Below are 21901 nucleotides of genomic sequence, written 5' to 3' on the forward strand. Positions count from 1 at the left end.
TTTTGGGGGGTTTCCCTTTCCTGTAGTGTGTTATATAGCTTTTTATGCATACATGGTCTGCAAATGTCACAATAGAGGCACAAAATACTCATATGAATCTGAAAGTCTCTCTCTCTCTCTCTCTCTCTCTCTCTCTCTCTCTCTCTCTCTCTCTCTCTCTCAATTCAAAGGGGCTTTCTTGGCATGAAAGTTAAATTAAACAATGTTGCCAAAGCATCACAATACAAAATAATTAACAACATTAACATACATTTCAAATGTTTACATATTATTGATGATATATATATATACAGTGATACAATTACATGTCAACACGTGTGTGTGTGTGTGTGTGTGTGTGTGTGTGTGTGTGTGTGTGTGTGTGTGTGTGTGTGTGTGTGTGTGTGTGTGTGTGTGTGCGTGTGTGTGTGTGAGTCTCATTCACTGTCCCTCAGGTTGTGGCATGTGTATACATATTGGGCAGCAAGGTGTGCCTTGTCTCCTTCTCCTAGGAGTACTCTCAGTCTTGAGAGGTCATCAACCTCCTTGAAACCTGGGACTACAGAGTTCAACTTGTTCCAGGAAATGCTCCTTACTTCGTTGAATGTTTGGCATTTCAGGAGGAAGTGCATCTCTGTCTCAGTCTCACCTGTCGTACAGTGACCACATGTTCTGTTCTCTTTTGGTTGCCAGGATCTTTTGAGTCTTCCTGTTTCGATTGCCAGTTTGTGGTCACTGAGCCTGTACTTGGTTAGGATCTGTCTCTGCTTTCTATCTCTGACAGTAGAGAGATACTCTGCCAGCTCATACTCTCTGTTTAGAGCCAGGTAACATTCTAATCTACTTTGGCTTTTAGTTTCTTCTTCCCAATGTTGTAAATAGTTGTCTTTACATTGTGTTATAATGCGTTTGACTGTGATTGGTGTTTGGAGAGCAGTGTTGTTGAGAGACTGGTCAGAGTGGCTCTGAGAGGGGGCAGCTAGCCTCAGCACCAGCTGACATAGGGGACTCTTCTCTGGGGTTAGCTCTTGGCTTTGGAGGGCTTTGGAGTGGAGGGTGTCTCGGGGGCTGGATCTAAGGTGGTTAAAGAATGTCAGTGCTCTCTTTTGAGTGTTAATGATCAGTGGGTATCTGCTTAATTCTGCTCTACATGCATTTGTTGGTGTTTTTCTCTGAACACGTAAAATGTATCTGCAGAATTCTGCATGGAAAGACTCTGTTGGATGTTTGTCCCAGCGGGTATAGCTCTGGTGACTGAGTGGACCCCATACTTCACTACCGTACAGCGCAATGGGCTGGATCACACTATCAAAGATTTTGAGCCAGATTTTAATTGGAATTTGGACATTATAAAATGTTCTCTTAATTGCATTAAGAGCTCTTCTTCTTCTTTTCCTCTCTCTCTCTCTCTCTCTCTCTCTCTCTCTCTCTCTCTCTCTCGATTTGCAATCAAAAATGATTTTGCCCCGTGGCCACAGAAATAAAGTTTGCAAATGACCAGCCAGTTGGACCACAGGCTGTATTTCTTTAGCTGCAGTAGATTCATGAACATTTATATTTAAAATCACCTGATAGTAGTTCACAGTAGCCCCAGGTAAATACAAAAAACTGTGAAGATAGATACTTTATTTAGTTACATATTTTTAAAAGACAAGATACAAATGTTATACAAAATTAAAATTGACACTAACAGCAAGTATATATAAACTCACAATCGAAAACACATTGGATTGAATATACTTTATAATTGTGCAAATAGCTGTTTTGTGCAATAGACACTTGACAAGCATGAGGCAGTAAGTTCTCTGCCAGACAGAGGTGAGTTGTTATTTGGGGTTATTGCGGATGGCATGAATGCTTTCCTGTATCTGTCCTTTTGACCCCGGAGCTTGAGGCTTTCTGAAATATGGGGGCACCTCCAGAAGTTACACTACATCATGCATGGGGCAACATCAATTTAAATTATTACACAGCTTTGATGAATGCTTTCTGCGGTTCTTTTTCCACTAGCAGACCGCTGCCAAGAATAGCTAACCGTTGCTAAGCATGCCCGGATCAAGGGACTGTGCAGTCATATCAATCCACAAAAAGAAGTCCAGTCAATTCAACATCAGCTGTGGACAACAAACATTAGGTTTCATCCATTAGAAAAACAACATGGGTAACTTTTTCATTCATCTTTTTAACTTCAGAGAGCACGAAACTCTGGATTAATGATTGCATGAAGTCAGAATTTATTAGAATTCAGACTTTTGGTCAGATCTCTTTTTAATTCTACTAATTCAAGTCAATATTAATACAGACAATGAATGAAACAGACTTTATAAGGAAATAGCACTCGCGTTGTCGATCGCTAGATCTCCAAAAAAAAATCACATGTGGCTTTAATCCTCTTCCGTAGAAATGTCAACCATTGATTCAAACATTTAAATCCACCATCAATCAATCAATCAATCAATGTTTATTTATATAGCCCAATATCACAAATGTTACATTTGTCTCAGTGGACTTCACAGTTTGTACAGATATCAGTATGACAATACGTCACCCTCTGTCCTTAGACCCTCACATCGTACAAGGAAACACTTCCAGAGAAACCCCACAGTTTAAAGGGGAACATGGGAGAAACCTCAGGGAGAGCAACAGAGGAGGGATCCCTCTCCCAGGACGGACAGACGTGCAATAGATGCCGTGTGTAAATTGAAAAGATAATACATTTGCAACATAGGTAGACCAAATGTTTGGAAATGCATGTGTGTATAATAGGAAGATGAATCCACAAGGATATCCATCCAGGACCACAGCCACGACTCAAGATCCAGGATCCATGACACAGGACCGCAGGATCATCCATGACTCCGGATCCGGCGTATATAGACACCAAAAAGAAAGAAATTTGGGGAAGCTGGGTTATTCGGAACATGAGAGTACACAGGTATAGACAGAGAGAAGGAAGAAGTAAGATGTCCCCCGACAAACTAAGCCTATATCAGCAAAACTAGGCATGTGACCAACAGGCATGTGAATTGCACAAAAATAAAACAATATTGGTAACCATGGAAGTCCTGAATGAAAGACACTAATGCATGTTATCTAGCAGAAAGGAGGATAAATGCATTGCCCTGTGGGTATACTTTTATTGGCTGCCGCATTTTATTAGAGCATTTATTGTTTAACACATCTACAGCTGGAGTTATTATCCATGTATAATTCAATCTTTATAAAAACAATCCTTCAAAAGAATCCTCCTTGATAAAAAAGTTGGATCACACTCGCCGATAGCCGGAAATGTTACTGCAGTCACTTCCTTTCAGAGCTAATATGTAACCACTATAAACTCCTATCCCTCACCACTTTCCATTTTAAAACGCTTGGAAATAAATGGCGAAGTGGCCCCAACTACCTCCAGATAACAAAATGCTTCCATGAGTTATTAGAAATCCATCTGAGTTCTTACTGCACAATTTTTCTCTGTAATCATTGCCAATGCAGTTGCTGAAATATGAATGGCACAGCCTCCCATCTCATGTCTTATGCCCAGTAGGCAGGCCAACTTTTAAGTTTATAATCTTACCTTTGCCTTTTTAAGACATCTGTTTCAGATCGAGAATGTCTCAGTATTGCAACATTATGATACCCAGCTCTATTGCCTTGAGCAAGCTGAGACACAGGGTTATAAACACATCATAGTGTCTTAGATTTATCCCTGCAATACAAGGGGATTTACTGGCTTGTCTTGTGAGACGAGAGTACAGGTGCCTTGAGTTGTAAATCCTCTGGAAGAACTCTCAAAGTTTCCCTGCAGAGGACTGTATTGCTGCATTGGCCACCAGCGAACCCTTTTACACCTTACCCAAAACACTGGAACATCCATCCTATCTGAAAGGAGCCGCCATACGAACAGAGAGCCATTAGTCCAGAAGGAAGGAGACAGATGCAACTTATCATCAATGCACCATTAACCTTTAATGAACTAGTGCTACATTTTAGAGCTTTTCTGCAACTCCCCTTCCTTGGAGGTCAATTCCTTCTACATAGGCTGTCCTTGTCAACAAGAACTTTGCCTGACTCTGCATTAGCAAAAGAGTTAAAGGGGACCTATCATGCAAAATGCACTTTTTGATGTCTTTTATACATAAATATGTGTTTCGGGGAACTCACAAATTGTCAGAAAATAAAACCCTCTTTCTTTTCCTCCGTACCCAAATCTCTAAAAACGGGGGTACAACGGAGCTGATCCAGATTTGCGTCCGATATGACGTCATATCGGCGGCGGACCCACGGCACTATCAGAAAGTTGCTATCAGAAACAATGCCTGACGTGTTTTGGACGTAATATGGTCTTTGTTTACATTAGCAAACATCGCTAACAGAGTATCTGTAAAAAAGCAGGAGATAAAAAAAAGGAACTCACCTTGTGGTGCTCCATACTGTTTCAGAAATAATCCGTGATGTCGTTTGGAACGTGATATGGCATTTAATCACGGCAGCCGGTACAATTCTGAGCAGGCACAAGCTCCCCTACCTCTTTTTTTTTTTCAAGATAAGGATCAAGAATGTTGGAACCCCTTCTACAAGTATATACGGGAGCTGGACATGCCGGATGTCTTTGTACAACAGGGTGGTGGACCTGTGGTGTTAAACTGTAATTAGTGGGCGGCTGACTGACCAACAAGTGCTATGTTTTTTATTTGTTTTTTATTTGTTTTTTATTTATTTGGTATTTTTATTCCCTTTATGCCCATTCTTTGACCTCTACTTTTGCATTAAGTTATTAATAATGGACTTAGACTCAGAGCCTTTAGATTTTAATTTTTTTTGTTGATTTTTATCCTGTCGCAGTCCATTTTTTTGTTTGTTTTGTCTTTGTTTTTGTTATCCTGTCTGACTCGAATCACATTGCTGTCATCCTAATTCGTTTGCCGACTACTATTGTGCTGTCTGGCTGTTGTTTTAAAAAAAATTAAATAACAAGTTTTTTTTTTAAAAAGGACCCAGAATCAGCAATTTTCTAACAGGCCTGAAATGAGAGATGTCTACAATGCATGATCTGTTTGGTGTTTTGAGCAAAACACTTGTTTTTTATATATTTTTTATATATCTGAGACGCATAATATATGCCTAAAAATAGCGTAATAAGAGACCTTTAAAGATATGAAAAGAATTTGTACCCGAGTTAACACCGTTTTTACATAACCATGCAGTATTCTTTGAAAAAAAAGGCCAATTTCTTCCTCAGAGGGAGTGATTTATGCTGCGCTCCGTGCTGGGCCACACTCATCAATAGAGCCACTCTGTCATATTGTAATAGCTGTTGTTGATGTTGATGAGGTATTATTTTGCTCATAAAACACCCCCACATGCTGAGTCTTTCAATGCTAATTATGTTTGGCTCATTTTTGATGTCTCTCTCTCTCTCAGTGGGCTCGCGGTGCTATTGTGAAAGCAGAACCGGGGTCTTTTTCTCGCCAGCTGGACTTCTCACAGCACGCCCTGACCCATACTTCAAGTTCACCCCAGGAAACAGTGAACAATCCACTTGTTATGCTTTCAAGGTAACTTCAAGACCTGACTTGAATGAGCACTGTGTTCGGAAACTAAATTATATTTGCCAAAGTTGAAAGAATGTGTCCTGAACATGCTGGGATTAACATGTCCCTGCTGCTGTTGGACTGTGTTTTAAAGCATTTAAACCGACTCCAGGTTGTGTCATTAAGCAAAATTCCTGACATTGTGATTTGGCCTTTGGAATTAAGCAGCAAGCTGGAGCGAGCCAACACATCTTTGTGAAATTCATTGGCTCGGAACAGGTGTATGTCTCCAATATTTGTTTCACTCATTATTTTTAAAGCCTATACCCTAACTGTGGCAATGATGACATAACTGTCATTGCATTTCCCTTAATGGCTCAAGATTCTTTAGACTCAGTTGCTGGGGGTTGTGTTACGGATCCAGAGCCTACATGGCAACTTCGCCAAGCTAATAGGCTGTGGTTTGTCTAACAAGGTACATTTTTATTATTATTAAGGGAAGGTACACTGTGCTTGTCTAATTTTTTTTTGGTCTAAATCCTGTCACAATTGTCCTTGTTAGTTTTGATTATCTTTCGTCAACCGACTGGCGTTTCCTTTATTACAGGTTTTGGTTAAATGAACATCTGGGCCATCAAAAAACAATGTGACAATTTGAATCTATTTTAGTCGATGAAAGCTGTTGATGTTAACAGACAAACCAAAATAAATCCTTCTTCCAAGCCCTCTTGTTGTTATTATTAACTTTAACTTCAGTAAATAAGTAACTGCAAGTCCTCCTGAATGGTGCCATTGTGTGCAGCGGCTATTGTCCAATGAGTGTGCTAACCCTAACCCTTACCCTAAAGCCCAGAAATGACCAAGCATTTTAACACTTACAGTTCCCTTGTCATGAAGTCAACATTTGTTGAACGTGTTTGTGGTAAGAAGCCGAACATAAGATCTGTGGTTAGCACAAGTTTAAGAAGTTAAAAAAATGTTTAGGGCAAAAACAGATCAAGATAGCAAATCTAGCAAAAGCTGAGTTGGCCGTTGCGTGAAGACTAAACTGGAGGTGAGGTGCAGGTTTTTAAACAGGTGCAGGTGAGAGATGTTAATCAGGTTGATGATCAGCAGCTGCGTTGTATTAGAGGGAAAACACAAAGAGATTATACTGGGAGTCACAGGGAAAACATTTGGCAGAACTGGTAGATCCTAACTGACTTTGAAGCATGTCTGAAACTCAGTAATCGTACAGCCATATTTTTTAGCTATGTATTCCAAAATATTCCCCTTACCCCTGCCTCGCATTTGTTTAGTAGATTTAAATAACATTTATTACTAAAATAGACTATCTTGGTTATCTCTGACCAAGGAGGCCTTAAAGGTAGGGTAGGTAATTCACTTGAGAAACACTTGTTGTTATATTCCATGGAATGCTCTTAACATCCCGATAGTAATGAATATATTAAATGCTTTGGCAATAAATACATACAAATATTTCATCAGTGGAAGCCGTGGCGCTGTAAAAAACACGTTTGAGGATGGCCTACCTGCCTGTCAGCCTTCCATCTCGTGCACAAACTTATCTCGTGCCCTCATTGGTCATGTGCACGTTCGTGTGTGTTGGAGGACGGGCTCTGGAAGTCTGAAGGAAGGGGCCGATTTTTTTCGGTTGCCTACTTTCAAATTCTTGCGCACTCGAGCTGGTTTCTCCATTCTTACCTACCCTACCTTTAAATGTCCAAACATTCAATGATGAAACTGAGCAGCTCAACTCTAATCGCTTTATCTTTCATCTGAAAGCCCTCCAGCTTCGATGGATTTGCAATACCGTTCAGTAATGTCAAGCTTACCATTACACAGTATTCATGTATTCAGCAGATCACAAATACCTGAGAGGACGAAAATGAAGATGACACTATTGTATTGAATCTGATTTACATTCAATATAACTGAATATGTTTCTCCTGTTCACGCTTCAGTCCTATTTGGCGTAATATTAATTTCAGAGCAGGGAAAAGTCTATTATTGACATTTTACTGGTAGAAATATCACCCAATTATGATATTCCTAAGAAACTTTTTCTTTTCATATCTCAAACTTAAGACCTAAATATACTCGTGTCAAAATCTATATATATCTAATTTCCTCATTAGATGTAGATATCACAAAACATTGTTATGTTATAACAAAGGTTTGATTTCATCTTTGTATAACGTCCTTGGGTTTAATGAATCCTCAGAATTGAAAATGAGACTACGAAGGAGGATATAGATGAGGAGCTATCTTTAGAAGATGCTTGTAAGATCCTTAGCTTTTTATATTCTGGGCAAATATCGGACAAGCCCACATTAACAAAGCAAAGAGTTTAGATTTGAAGGAATTTCCCCCTTTTTTTTTTACAAGCTTAAGGTATTATGGCTCCTAATTGGAAGAATGTTAATGGGGGGAAATCTGAATTTAGATGAAAGAATTTGTCTTCAACATGTCCAATTAAAAAGGTACCATACATTAATAGAGGCTAAGAAATATTTTTTTAAATGATGTTATATAATATTTATGATTTAATGAATCCTTGTATATCTGTACTCAATTGATAAGGCCAGCAAAACAAGTGTTTGCTGAGTCTTATATTAGGTTTGCCTTGGATACTGTGTGAAGTGGCTTCAATTGCCATATGAGAGGTTTCATTTTCACAACTCAAGTAGGTTGGCCTAGTAGGCCTCTCAAGGTTGAGATAACTTATAGATATTTTCGGTTGTTTGTGATCAAAGAGACAAAATTCCTTTTGAATAACGGTTGGGAATAAACCTTTTTTTTTATTCTTTATTTATTTGGGGTCACATTATAGTACAAGTACAGTTTTTCAAATCATATGTTTTTAGAGACCCGAAAGTGACAAATGAAATAGCAAACAAAATTAATCAAAGTAAAATAAAAACGAAAAAGTACACAGGGGTTGTTTGAAATAGCAAATGTCTACACATGTACATGCATACATATCAACATACATATATACATTCAATACACATACATGTGACCATACATACATATCTATACATATACATTCAATCGGTGTATAGAAACAGTCAAACAAGGGATGGTCATTTTAACATTTTAAAAGGCCTGTGACCTGTTTTCTTAAATGTCCCATGTCATGCTTTTCCGGTTATTACCCGTCCCCTTGTGTGCTATAAAGGTTTTAATGCATGTAAACGGTCTGCAGAGTCACAAACCCTCAAAGTACACCCTGTAGGAGTAAAACTCTAACACAGAGAAGACCTGTCTATGCTGCCCCAGAACGCCTCGTTGGAGATTTCTCATTTTCCATTGTTTGCTTCCTGGGTTCTGCGACGTGTGAAAACCCAAATCAACATCAAAGGACCGGATTGGCCCAAATGGACCAATCTGCAGACCACGTCATACACCAGGATCCCTTGGCTAACTAACAGGGAGTCCCATTTACTTGCATAGAGCTCCCTGGTTGGTAATAGACGAGTTGGGATGGTGGAGAAATGCTCTCCGCAGACCCATTCTCACAGCGTTAGAAACCTTTTTCTTACTTAATATCAAGCCACACTTATTGTTTTTACTTCGGCTGTGAGTGTTTGTGTGTGCTCAGGATGAATTTTGCTTGTTCTCGCTGTATCGCCGACCCGGAAACCAGCAACGATCCTCGCAACGTCCTGACGAATCAGAGCACACTGGGATCACAGGGAGGGGGGGGGGGGGGGGGCAGGAGCTCCAACAAGCCGTTTAGGACAGAGAGTGAATACACATACTATACAGAGATGCTGTATGATAAACCAATGTGAGTTTGGAAAATGGCACAATTGAAATCTATTTTAGTAGACCTCAACAATGGAATTATGATCAGTAGAAATGGCCATGACATGGGACCCTTAAATTAAATTGCGTACCTTAATACACAGATGAGCTGTCACACACATTTATAGTGTTTTTTTTACATATTTTCCGTTCCTTTCTATATTTGATCGTATGCTTCCATATACAGGATGGAACATCTCCACTTATTGAAGTAATTAAACAAATATAGAATAGGTGGTAATAAAGCAAATTTGGTGTACTATAAGTGGAGTGTGGTACAGGTCTGTAATAAGTGTATTTGTTTCAGCTTGTCCTCCTACAAAAAACGACCATATAGGCCGATTGTTTTAAAGTGCATGTTGTTTCTTACACGACCACTAGAGGTGCTCCATTGCAAACGCTCCGGAGGGACGTTTATTCACAAATAACCCTCTCTTGAAAATCCTAAATTGTGGAATAGTTTGGCCATTAAAATGCTTTTTGATTCGATTTCTGGCGAGAAGTGTATATTGTACTCTTAGAATCCACGTCCAGTCGATGTGTAGGATCTATAGTTTGATAGATATTACGAAGATGATTTGAGGTCTCGCCAGGATAACGTGTATGCAGCTTCCATGTAAAGTTAGCGTGAGTGAAAACAGTTTTTCTGGTCTCGAAGTTTTCATAATAAAACCAGATGTATTCCCCTCACTGTCAAATGAGTACACAGTGATATCTGCATTACTCATCCACTAAAAACATCAGTTTTTCCTTGTTAATTACACAATATTGATTGGTTTAAATTGTGTACAATGCTTTTGTGTTTTTAACCTTCAATTCAGAGAAACAAATAGTTCTAGACACTACAGTTTCCGAAGGCACTACACTACCCAGAATCCCCAGCTATCGTTTGGGACTACAACATCCGCCTTGCTTTACAAACCCCGTGATTAGTCATCAAGCCCTGTGATTGGATGTCGGAGTGGCAGTGCGACAAGGTTACGCTGAGCGTCAACAGCTCTTTGAAATGGAATGGAACCACGGCAGACTTTCCACAACTGGAATTGGTCAGGTCCAACCCCGGGGTCCAGCCCCCCCTCCCCCCCTCCCACAATTAGAAGTTGCCAGTATTAAACTGTGTACACCCTGGAGGTTTAGGGGATACGAAACACAGTGGTGTTATCACATTTAAAACCTATAAATAATAAATGGGTGAATTAATATACCCACATGCCAGCTAGGGTCAGAAGAGCTTTATTTAACAGCTGGTCTTATGTCTGTGACCCCTCCTCTTGTTCATTGATAAGCCTGAAACATGCACTTGTCAAGGTTCAGAGGCACATTTTGCAAGTATGGCAGTAGCCATCGATCATCTTAAGATAAGATAAGATATACTTTATTGATCCCAAGTTGGGAAATGTTTTTGTTACAGCAGCATGTACTACTTTGTTCTACTCCACTACAAGTCAGAGGTTAACCTGGTATTTTTACTCCACTACATTTATTTGAGTTACTTTGCAGATTCTGATTAATGATGTGAAATATAAACAACCCTTAAATCAGACTTTAGTTACACCTGAGTCAAATTCAGGGAAGGTGATTGTCAAGTGCCAAAATAAACTATGCAATATATTAGACGTTAAGTACTTTGTCAGACTTCATATTTATCTGTTGATACCCCCAACGTTTTTTTCTTATTCAAAAGAAGACCTTAACTTAAAGTATTCCTTAATGTTTAAATAAAGCCTTATTAGTTTGCCTGTTTTGCACATCCTCCTGTTAATATCTTTGGACGTCCTGCTCTAAACTGTTTTATTGCAGAGATCACTACAGTATCTTCTTGATATGTTCTATTCTATATTTGTATCATTGACCTTCTACTTTCCCCCTATTTTGTATGTAGGCTACTCTTAATATTTAAATGTTTTCATCAAATAAAACGTATTCAACAACAAAATTCAATAACGTGCTTTTACCACTAGGCGGCGCGGGTTAAAAAACCAGTGGTGTAGTTAATAAAACATAATAATATCAAACACAATATGACTATTAACTATTAAAACGGAACGGTAAAGGAAAATACCGTTTCGGTCTCTTGATTTGAAGCGTATGCATTGTACCATGAACCTACCTGTAACAGTCAACTGCACGAGGAGTTGGAAAGGTATTTCAGTAAATAATATCTTTAAAAACTACAAAAAAATCCCTTTCTATCAGCTCTGCACCGTTATGGTGTAAATATAGCCTATCTACCAATTGGATCAAATATAAAAGTCAGCCGAATTAGTGTTGATACTGCAAGGAGACGTATTGTGTGAAAAGAAATGGAAGATGTTGTTTAATTGCTGATATATTTATGATCCACGTCAGGTTTTCAGTTTTGGCGGCAGTTCTCCTGTTTGTCTAGAAGTCTTCTGATCAGGGCTCTATAAATAAATATCTACGGCAGATGTGTAATATTTAATGCAGCCGAACCGTGTATTACAATGCCGTTAAGTGATGACTTCCAAAGAGAAAAGCAAGAACACTCGGAATAAAGTATTATTTTTTTATTTTTTTATATTTTTCCGATTTCATATTGCATAAACACCATATCCCAACATGCATTGCGGCTGAAACAATCAATGTTTTAGCCTATCAAAACCTCTGAAAAAAGAAAGGTGTCTCTCAGAATCGAAATAGAAAAACCTATGGGAAAAACACAAAAGCATTGTACACAATTCAAACCAATAAATGTCGTATAACTAACAAGGATAAACGGATGTGTTTTAGTTTATGAGTACTGCAGATATCACTGTTAAATCATTTGATCATTTGTTTTATTATGAAAACGTAGAAACCAGAAATACTGTTTTCAACCCGTAACTTTACATGGAGGCTGACCTCAAATCATCTTCGTAATATCTATCAATCCTACATATCGACTGGACGTGGATTCTAAAAGTACAATATACACTTCTCGCCAGAAATCTAATCAAAAAGCGTTTTAATGGCCAAACTATCCTAAAATTTAGGATTTTACAGAGAGGGTTATTTGTGAATTAACGGGCCGGGAGCATGCTGTTTCTTACACGACCACTAGAGCACCTCTAGTGCACCACTTTAAAACGTGTCTATGGGTCGTAATAATGGCCTGAACAATCGGCCTATATGGTCGTATGAGTTGGAGGACTTGTTGATTTGTTTGTATCACTGAACACTGAAACTCTGAACACACAATCTAATCAGAACACAATGTCCAAATGGCCTGGTAAAGGTTGGAAGTCTTCATAAAACACAGAGTCATATAGCTGTCTCTTCCTCAAATGTTGTTTTTTGAACATTTCATTTTTCTGATTTTGAGTACGGAAGTAGCCAAAGAAAGAAAAAACTAATTGTAGGCTCGAATGACATAATTTAATCATTTTGGCAGTGCGCAAGGCCAGTTCATTCATTCAAGTCGCCACTTGCTCAAGGCACTTGTCCTTGGTTCTTGATAGCTATACAGACTCTTTAATAAAGCTCTAATTTAGCTCGGGGATGAGATATCGAGACGTCTTCACAACTCTTGCTTTGTGAGGGATTATTGTGAGTAAAAGGCAATTAAATAGAAAATTGAAAGAGTGTGAATAGTATTGTTGGCATTGTTGGCAATATGCTGACTTTGCTACCAATCTTACAGTTGGTCAATTGCAAGTACCAGGAAAGATAATTAGTGGATTTTTTTTAAGCATTTCTTGCTTTTGGGAGAAAGGTTGGTCTGTTGTGAGTGCTCTCTGTATATGTACGTATGTATAAAGATGGCACGCACACAAATCTAACATTCGTAACATTCTTTATATTCATCCAATTTAATAGAAGTCTATGAGAAAATGACCATAGTTCTCACTTGATTTATGCCCTCATTAAACATTGTCCTAATGAGTTTATGGTCTCAATCGCTAGTTTTTAGTCTTATCCCTTTAACTGCCAGACCAAGAAAGAAGCTATGGAAAAAAAAATGGTTTGCATTTTTTATCAAATGAGCCACAAATAAGCACAAACCATTTATTTTTTTTGACTGACCACACAGTTTTGTTTTTATGAGCCTCTACCGACTGGTCGAGCTAGCCTTCTATGGTAAAAGTACATTTTCAACAATCATCATATACAGTACAGTATTTGTATGCATCAAACTGAAATAAAACACAAACTGAAGTACATTTGTTTCTTCTATGGAAAATGAGCAATATGTACAACCAGATATATTCATAAAAGACAATAAATTATAATTGTAAAAAAAAGAAAAATGGAAAAAAGTTATGTTAAGTGTTTTTCATGATAAAAAACAGACTTGCTCATCTTGCTGTATTTGCTGAATTGGCCTAATAAGAAACCACTGACCTAACAGCAAATGTCTATATCCTGTGTTGGCCTAACTTGCTCATCTGTGTGCAACTTTGGTCTGAATGCCATTCATGAAAGGTGCTATATAAATTATTATCACTCTTTCAATCTGAGAATCATAATTTAGTAATATTACCATGAATCTAGCCATTTATTTACCATATGTTTTTGGAAAACATCTCTGAAACTCTGAAAAAGTAATATTGCTAGTTTACCATAAAAGGCCAATTCAACCGATTGGTTGAGCATATTTTCAAAAAAATAATTACACCCTTGTAAAAACTTTTTTTGTGCATCAAGTTATCTAAATATGTTCAGTCAGTGCTCTGACACTAACATATGTCAAAAAGGATATGGTTACCTTCCAAAAGTTGACCAAAAAGAGTGATTTCCTCAGCAGTGATTTTTAGCATTGCCAAATTTCTCAGTGGAAGCTAGCTGAAGGGCATTCTGTTCGAACCACCGTGACATCTGGAGGTTGTTTTGTGAATAACACGTCAACCAGATGGTAGAGCTGGCTGAATCAGATGGAGTTTTCTTTTTTTTTCAACGATATCAAGACACAAAATGTGCTCTACCAAATGGTGGTGCTGGCAGTTAAAGGGTTTTAATCAATACAACACGATGTTCATTTTGTAAATCGTTCTCCTTTTTAGGCTGAAATAGATGAAGAAGCACACGCAGGTCTTGGATAGCTTGTGACAGAGACAGTCCTTGTTTTGGTCCTCAAACTTTAATGGTGGGAGGGGGAGAGCTTGGGGAAGGAAACTCTGGAGGGAACTTTAAGATTTTAGCCTTTGCAGACCATTTACATGCTCAAAAACCTATAAAACACTACAGGAAAGGGAAAAACTCCAAGAAGCCCAATAGAGCTCAAACCGCCACATTTGAGACTTCAACACTGTAATCTACAAACAAATGGAGGACATCATGGTGACTCAGTACCAATCATGATCATCACTTTGTTAGAAAAAGTGGTGGGGACACTTTTTTCAGATTTAAACCACTACTGCATTAAGAGCCCTCCGCAACCAAGACATACATGTATACGTACATACATAAGCTTACAATCCGTTTTTTGACAACTGCAGTTGCTATGCTACGGTGCTCCAAAGCAGGAGCAACATTTTCCTGACTATCCTTTATTCAATTATTATCCCCAGTATAAATGCTTCAAACTCCTTTTTAATATCTATGTTGCTTGAATTTGTATTTTTCTGTTTCTAATAGGTCTAAAAGTTGTATTTTTTGAAAAATGTGTCATCTGTTAAAAATTAGGAATGCAAATCTCTTTCCCCAATTGATTACCGTTTTTAATTACAGCACCAACCAGATACAAATGTATAGGGTGTATTCTATTACTTTTGAACACCAGAAATTACACGTCAACACAAATGTGATGCTGTGTTTGTTTTTTGTTGTCAGCGAGCCATATAGCTATAGCTGTGTGTGTGACCTGATGCTGTAATTTGCTTCTACACACACACACTGTTTCTGTCTGCTGCAGCCCCCTCAGTAGCCACAGCGCACTGGTTAAGTCTGATTCGTCTGTGTGAATGAGTAGATAGGGAGGTGAGTCTCATATCTCCATCCTGACAGGCTCAACACACCCCCTCCTCTCGGGACTCCACACCCATCATCCCCCATAGCACACAACTCGTCTTCCCCCCCGCCCCCCTCATGCACACACTCTCACACGTACACTACAACTCACGAGACCCCGCTACTCGCCTTCTTATTTAAATGCGATAAATATTTAATTTGTGAACGTGTTGTGAAAGATCACATGGGCACGCACAAAGGACCCTCAGCTGAATATGCAACGCTCTGATAATAAATATTTCAATACTCAATTTCCAACCCCCAGTTGACTGGGGCTGATCCTGGGCGAGAATTAAACATGTTTCCCGTGTAATATTATTCTTTAAACACAGCCAGTACCTTGCTGATGCGACCCTTTTTTAAGAGGTTAGTGCGACATGGTGTCCGTTTAAGGGAGGCTCACTTTAATGGCTTAATACATCTTCCCGGATATCTCATATAGGTTAGTAGCCCAAGACTGATAACACCAATAATCCTCCCACTAACATAATATCCCCCCCACTGCACCTATAAATAGTCTCACACACATGCACCGTAAACTCCCTTCTGTTTCCTCACTCACACACAACACCTACACCACAGCAGCACTGTTCCCTGTAATTCATGTCTTTCCTACAGCTAGATGCAAGGTTACTTTTATAATGAACAAGCCTCTTATGCAAATTCCAAAAGGTTCTGTTTGTTTAATGTTGCAGATTTAGATTTATTTCTCCACAGGGAAGGCAATGAAACAAGTTATGCCTTGCAAACAACATAAACCTTGGCTCAACTTCCCCATATAAAATGATCTATTTAATTTTTTGGGACCAGAATAAAGCATGAAAACACTTTAAAGGGCAATCCAACTTCCTCCCATCTATCGGTTTTAAATAATATTGATAAAAAAGACCAGTGGTAGTTGTCATTTTGGTTTGTTGAAAGGTCCCATGCCAGCCTGATGTGGTGTTCTTCCTTGTATGAGAGAAATCCATCAATACAGCAATTGTTTAAGCTCCCAGTAGGTTCCAGCCCGGGCTGTAAAATGTATGAGCAGCAGTACAAACAGACAGTGGATGGATCGAAAAGGGTCCCGCAGGCAGCCGGAAGAGAGTCCTTAGCAATAACAACACAATCAATCACAGCCAGCGTACGTCAAATCCAACCTCAGGCTCCCCGTCGGCGCATTCAAAACATATTCCCACGATCGCATGATTGCAGCTCTGTCATCATATCTTACTGTGAGAGCTCCTGGTTTTATTATATGTGTGAGGGTGTGTAGGGGGTGCCGCAATCTTTATATGTTAATATCTATCTGCGGAGTCTTTCTCTATGGGTTTTCTCGCAGAACAAGCTGTCATGCAATTACATTATGTGTGACAGCCAGTCAATGCTGTGTATTTTACATTCCCTATTTATTTGAATGTTCAATAAAGGATGTTTCAATTAATATTCCTACCATACTGACATGCAGTGTCCCACACTATCTGAAAGAGAAAAAAATGGCACGTCATCTGTGGATGTCCAATCAGTGGTGAGTGTAAAGGAAGTCGATGGAAGCAATTAATTCCTCAGTTCCTGCTATATTGACAGAGATAGCTGATTTCCCAGCTGCAATAACACATGCATCTTGCACCGTTATTGGAGGTGACAGTGACTTAGCTGGATGCATGAAATGCAGGATATTTCTGTATTGATTTCTAGTGTTCTAGGTAGCCAGAGTGTGTTACGAACTTAGATACACAAGGAAGAAAGGACTCAAATGCACGACCCGGGAGCCAGAGATAAAGTATAAGTAATATACTTTATTGCCAAAAGGATATACAAAAAGAAAAAACACTCTTTGCGAGGTGACAAAAAATAAAGAGCTTCAATAAGGCTCAACAAAAAACGCTCACAACGTGAGGAACAAAACTTACAAAAAGTTTTCAGGAGCATGAATCAAGGTAAGTGTCAAGAGAAACAAATACTGACGAGCAGAGTTCTTACATGAGGACAGGACAAGACGAACTGACACTGAACACTGGGAGACTGGGGAATTTAAACACTCAGCAACGAGATACAGGTGAAACAATCAGGGGCGGGGCTGACGCTGATGAAGGCGGGAGAACACATAAGGAAAGGGAGTCAAGGGAACTGAAACGAGACGTGACAAAAACAAAACAGGAAGTGAAAAACAATACAAAATAAACAACATGAAACATGACTGACTTAACACTTCTGGCGGTGCACAACAGCGTGCACTGTGCATACACAGAACTTTCATGGGTTCTTCACTTGTATTGCAGACTAGATCATCTTACAATAGCAAAAGAGTGCAGAAGCCATTAGGCATCATATCCAGGGATCACATCTATTTTCCCGTAGTTTAGCAGGCTATTTGTTATTGTTAGTTGCGTCAAAATTATTACAACCTGTTTCTAACAATCCAGTCCTGTGTAGCGCCTGGTGCTTTATTTTTTGACTTAAACTCCCAAGAAAACTCAGATTCAAAGCTTAACCATTTAAACAATGTTTATTAAACAATCAAAGCTAATATTTCCATCAGTATGTTCTTTTCACATACACAAATGAAGCTAATCTGCTCCATCAGGACTGTGTGGCTGCGGTTCGCTCAGTGGTAATCGCTTGAAAGTGTCAGCAGGAATGTGTATCCTTTCATTTGTTTGCTCATGTGTCTACCTACGCTTAAAAGAGACGTGTCATCGTGGTTAAACGTTTACATGGTACTGTACCTTTAAGACGATCCGTTAGTAAGATGGGACTTTTACATTTCAATACAGTATTGGGCAAAAACATCTATTATTGAGATTGTGGAATTAAAAACCGTGATAGTTTTAATGCTTCATGGTTATTGAACATTTGGATGTTTTATTTAAAATCCACTTTCTTTTTGCTGCTACTTTTAATTGAACTATTCACATCTTACACTGCAACTTATATTCATGTACCCGTGTTATTCATCTTTGCTTTTTAATGTTTCTAATGTGTTATATGCTCTTAATGTCTTTCATTTTTGTAGAGCACTTTGAATTGCCTTGTGTTGAAAAGTGCTATATAAATAAACTTGCCTTATGACATTTTAAATATCATATCTGCAACAATGGAGAAGATGACATTCATACATTGGATGTTACTCCTCAGCACAATGTCACAATACAGCAATTTTTCGGTAACAGCCTCCTACTGTGTTGGTGTCTCAAACTCAATCCTATTCCCTTGTGTCAACGACCCCTCGGACACTTCTGGGGTCTCACTTTTCACAGTGATAATGCTTGGGGAGACACATGGAGGGCATATTTGCCTCTGGCATGCCCACAGCATCTGCCAAGAAACTGCTCATTACTCTTCCTATACAACAAGTAGATGGCCCGGATTAGATTGGCAGGCCTGGACAACAATCTTACCCCGCAGAGCCCGGGACAGATAGCCTCCTGATCCAGGCACATTCATTTACAAGAGTGAAAGCTGGAATAGAGGAACAGCTCTGCAATTTCAGCTTGACAAAACATTGGGTGGAACACAATGGGGATACAAAATGGTAGAATAGGAAGAAACATCTATAGGTATATGCACACCTGAAAGCAAATGATACCACATAATATGAAAACCTGCTCAATGCTTTGTCGTTGTACTTTTGAGAAAACTGACGACAAAAGATTTGGCAACAAAACAAATGAGTTTTTCCAAATGTGTGAGAGCTCAATTAGATCTGTGTGAGGGTGGACAGAATCGTGAGCAGTTTATACAAAAGAGAGATTGTGTAACTAGATTTGAGCCAGGAATGAAAATGATCAGCTTGACATGATCAAAGCTGCTCACACTTATTTCAGAAAGAGAACTAAAGCATAACGTGTTAAAACTGACCATCTACTTTTAAAAGCAGTGGTGATGTGGTTGTTTTTTTTGTAGCAATTAAAACGTGCCAACTCTAAATGGCTCAAACTTTCTTAACATCCTTATGTGTTACATTACTGATCCTGGGGTGTTTCTCAATGTCGGGGAAGGATGCTCCAGAGCCACTATTTCAAGGATGCTACGTCGTCGAGTCCCGCCGAAGGACTGTTCCAATGTCCAGGATGCTTGGAATTCTACCGAGGCCGGCGTCCTTCGTTGAGGGAAATTTCAAGGCTGCACATGTGTATCCTCCGCGGTCTTAAAATCCCCACAATGCTTTGCGCACGGACCAATTTCCCCAAATCTGTGGCGGAAAATGTAAGGCGGGGCCTCTCATATGACGCACACTTGCTAGCCTGTTCCATTCTTCGTTCTCCGAATGCCAGGAAGGATTCTGATGGACCTGACTCGGAAGACATGTCCCACCAAGGAAGCGGTGTTTCTCAATGTCGAGTACGCTTGCTTGGTAGCACATGTCTTCCGAGCGTCTTTCTTCAGAAGCGAGGCAAGAATACTTCCTAGCCTCGGAAAACGAAGAATGGAACATGTGCAGCCTCGAAATTTCTCCAAACGAAGTACGCCGGGCTCGGTAGAATTCCAAGTATGCTGGACATTGGAACAGTCCTTCGGCGGGACTACATAGCATCTTTGAAATAGTGGCTCTGGAGCATCCTTTCTTGAGATTGAGAAACACCCCTGGTCTTCAAAATCTGTCTCTGAACTCTCCCAAAGGTTGACTTCCAGACCAAACAGAGCTCAATTGTTTTTGTGCAATCTCAAATATTTTGTCTTGAATAAACTTCAATATTATACAAATCACATCTCTGACAGTATAAATCATTTGACAGTGTTCTTCAGATACAATTTTATCATCAGGCACAGCCCATGCAATATACATTCCCCAGGCCTGTCACAACTCCAGACAAATTAAACACCTGTGAATATTTTTCCTGGGGCCAAATCTCTCTCACAGACATGTTCATGACGGTTGTATGCTGTTTTGTGTTAACAAGAAAGATTCATTTTAGCATCTGAATGTGTCTCAATAGGCAGATTTTAATAAAAATGCCCGCCTGGAATGAATCACAAGCACGACACAAAACTCGTTTTCGCAGTGGGGTTTTCAAATATCTCACCCACACAAAACTCCAAATAAACATTTTCAGAGCCTCCACACTTGTGATCAAATGTTGGTATCTCACAACCGTTTTCCTCGCAAGATGTTTTTGGTATATAAATCACATATTGCTCTGGCGCCATTTGTAAGTGATCAAATCAAAGCCCACTCAAAAGTAGGGCACAGTATAAATTAGAGAGCAGAGTTCAATCATTAAGGAACAGTTTGATTTCTTGCTGAATTTATACATTTTACATGTGAGGTATGGTTTGAGAAGTTAATAATAGAGTTCTTATGTTTCACAAGCTGTAGAGACAGAAAGCAGGTGGTTTGAGGAATGCACTTAAAAAAGAAATAGCTTTACTTTCTAGCCTGTCAGTATAAAAAGGAATGGGGGAAGCGTTTGTTAACTGTGCATTATGCGCAGGGTTGGAAGGGTTGCTTTAAAAAAATGCATTCCTTTACAATTACTAGTTAAAGGGGCCCTATTATGGCGCATTCACACTGCAGCGCGGAGCTCGCTTTAAGCGTGCCGAGCCGTGCGGGGCCCGTTTTTGGTTGCGCTTCCACTTTGCCTAGTTTTGGCCCGGGGCAACTTTTTCACCTTTTTTCTAGCCCGACTAAATCGTGGTTCTATCGAGGCCAACAATCGGGGCCAACAACCGGGCGGAATATGCTAAACTAGTGACGACTGCTGATTGGTCAGAGAGAATCGCATCGCAATGCAGCATTAAAGTGAGCCGGGCCTAATAAGGCCTAACCAAACCGAGCGAGGCCTGCAGTGTAAATGCGCCATTACTGTATGCTCATTTTAGGTTTCATTTCATACATTTCAGTTGTATTTAGTGTCTCTCCTGGGACATGTCTCCAGGCTTTAATGTTCAAAAAGCTCTTTCTTTTTTTTCATACTGCCTGTGCTGCAGCACCTCTTTTCCCCCTCTGTCTGAAACCAGAGCCCAGTCTGCTCTGATTGGTTAGCTGGCCGGCTCTGTTGTGACAATGTGTTATAGCGATAGCCAATAAAAGCTCATTTTATTACATTTTTAGTAACGTTGTGATCCTAGCAGTAATCCCACATTTTAAGAAATGCAACAGTAATCTGATTACGTTTTTTTTAATGTAAGAGAATAGTTACCTTTTTTTGTATCCTGATTAAGTAATCCATTCATAATCCCCATGCCTGATAATGTGTAGGTGATGAAACATCATTTTAACTGCAGTACCTGTACCTTTGCCATGTGTCTGACTCCAGAGACTCCCTCCCTCTCCTTTATCACTCCCTCTCAGTCAGTCTATTTGGGTCTGTCTGTCTCTGTCCCTGCCGTACAACACTATAATTGCAGTGTGGCAGTGTGAAATGTGACTGACCCGGCAAACTGTCACATTAGTTCCTGATGTGAAGAAGTACTTCGGATCCTGCTAGTTTATACCTGTCTCCTACAAATGGCCTGTTTGTTGGCTCTGATAGCTCAAATGCACTGACAATTAAGAAGCCCTTTAACTTGTTTTCGACACCACTGACAAATGGTCCACTTCAAACTGAAAGACAACATCATGAAAACAACAAGCCGTGTTCACATACTTGTCAACCCTCCCGATTTTCGCGGGAGACTCCCGATTTCATTGCCCTCTCCCGGTTTCCTCC

The sequence above is a fragment of the Notothenia rossii genome (assembly GCF_949606895.1).
Source record: "Notothenia rossii genome assembly, chromosome: 5".
Classification (NCBI taxonomy): domain Eukaryota; kingdom Metazoa; phylum Chordata; class Actinopteri; order Perciformes; family Nototheniidae; genus Notothenia; species Notothenia rossii.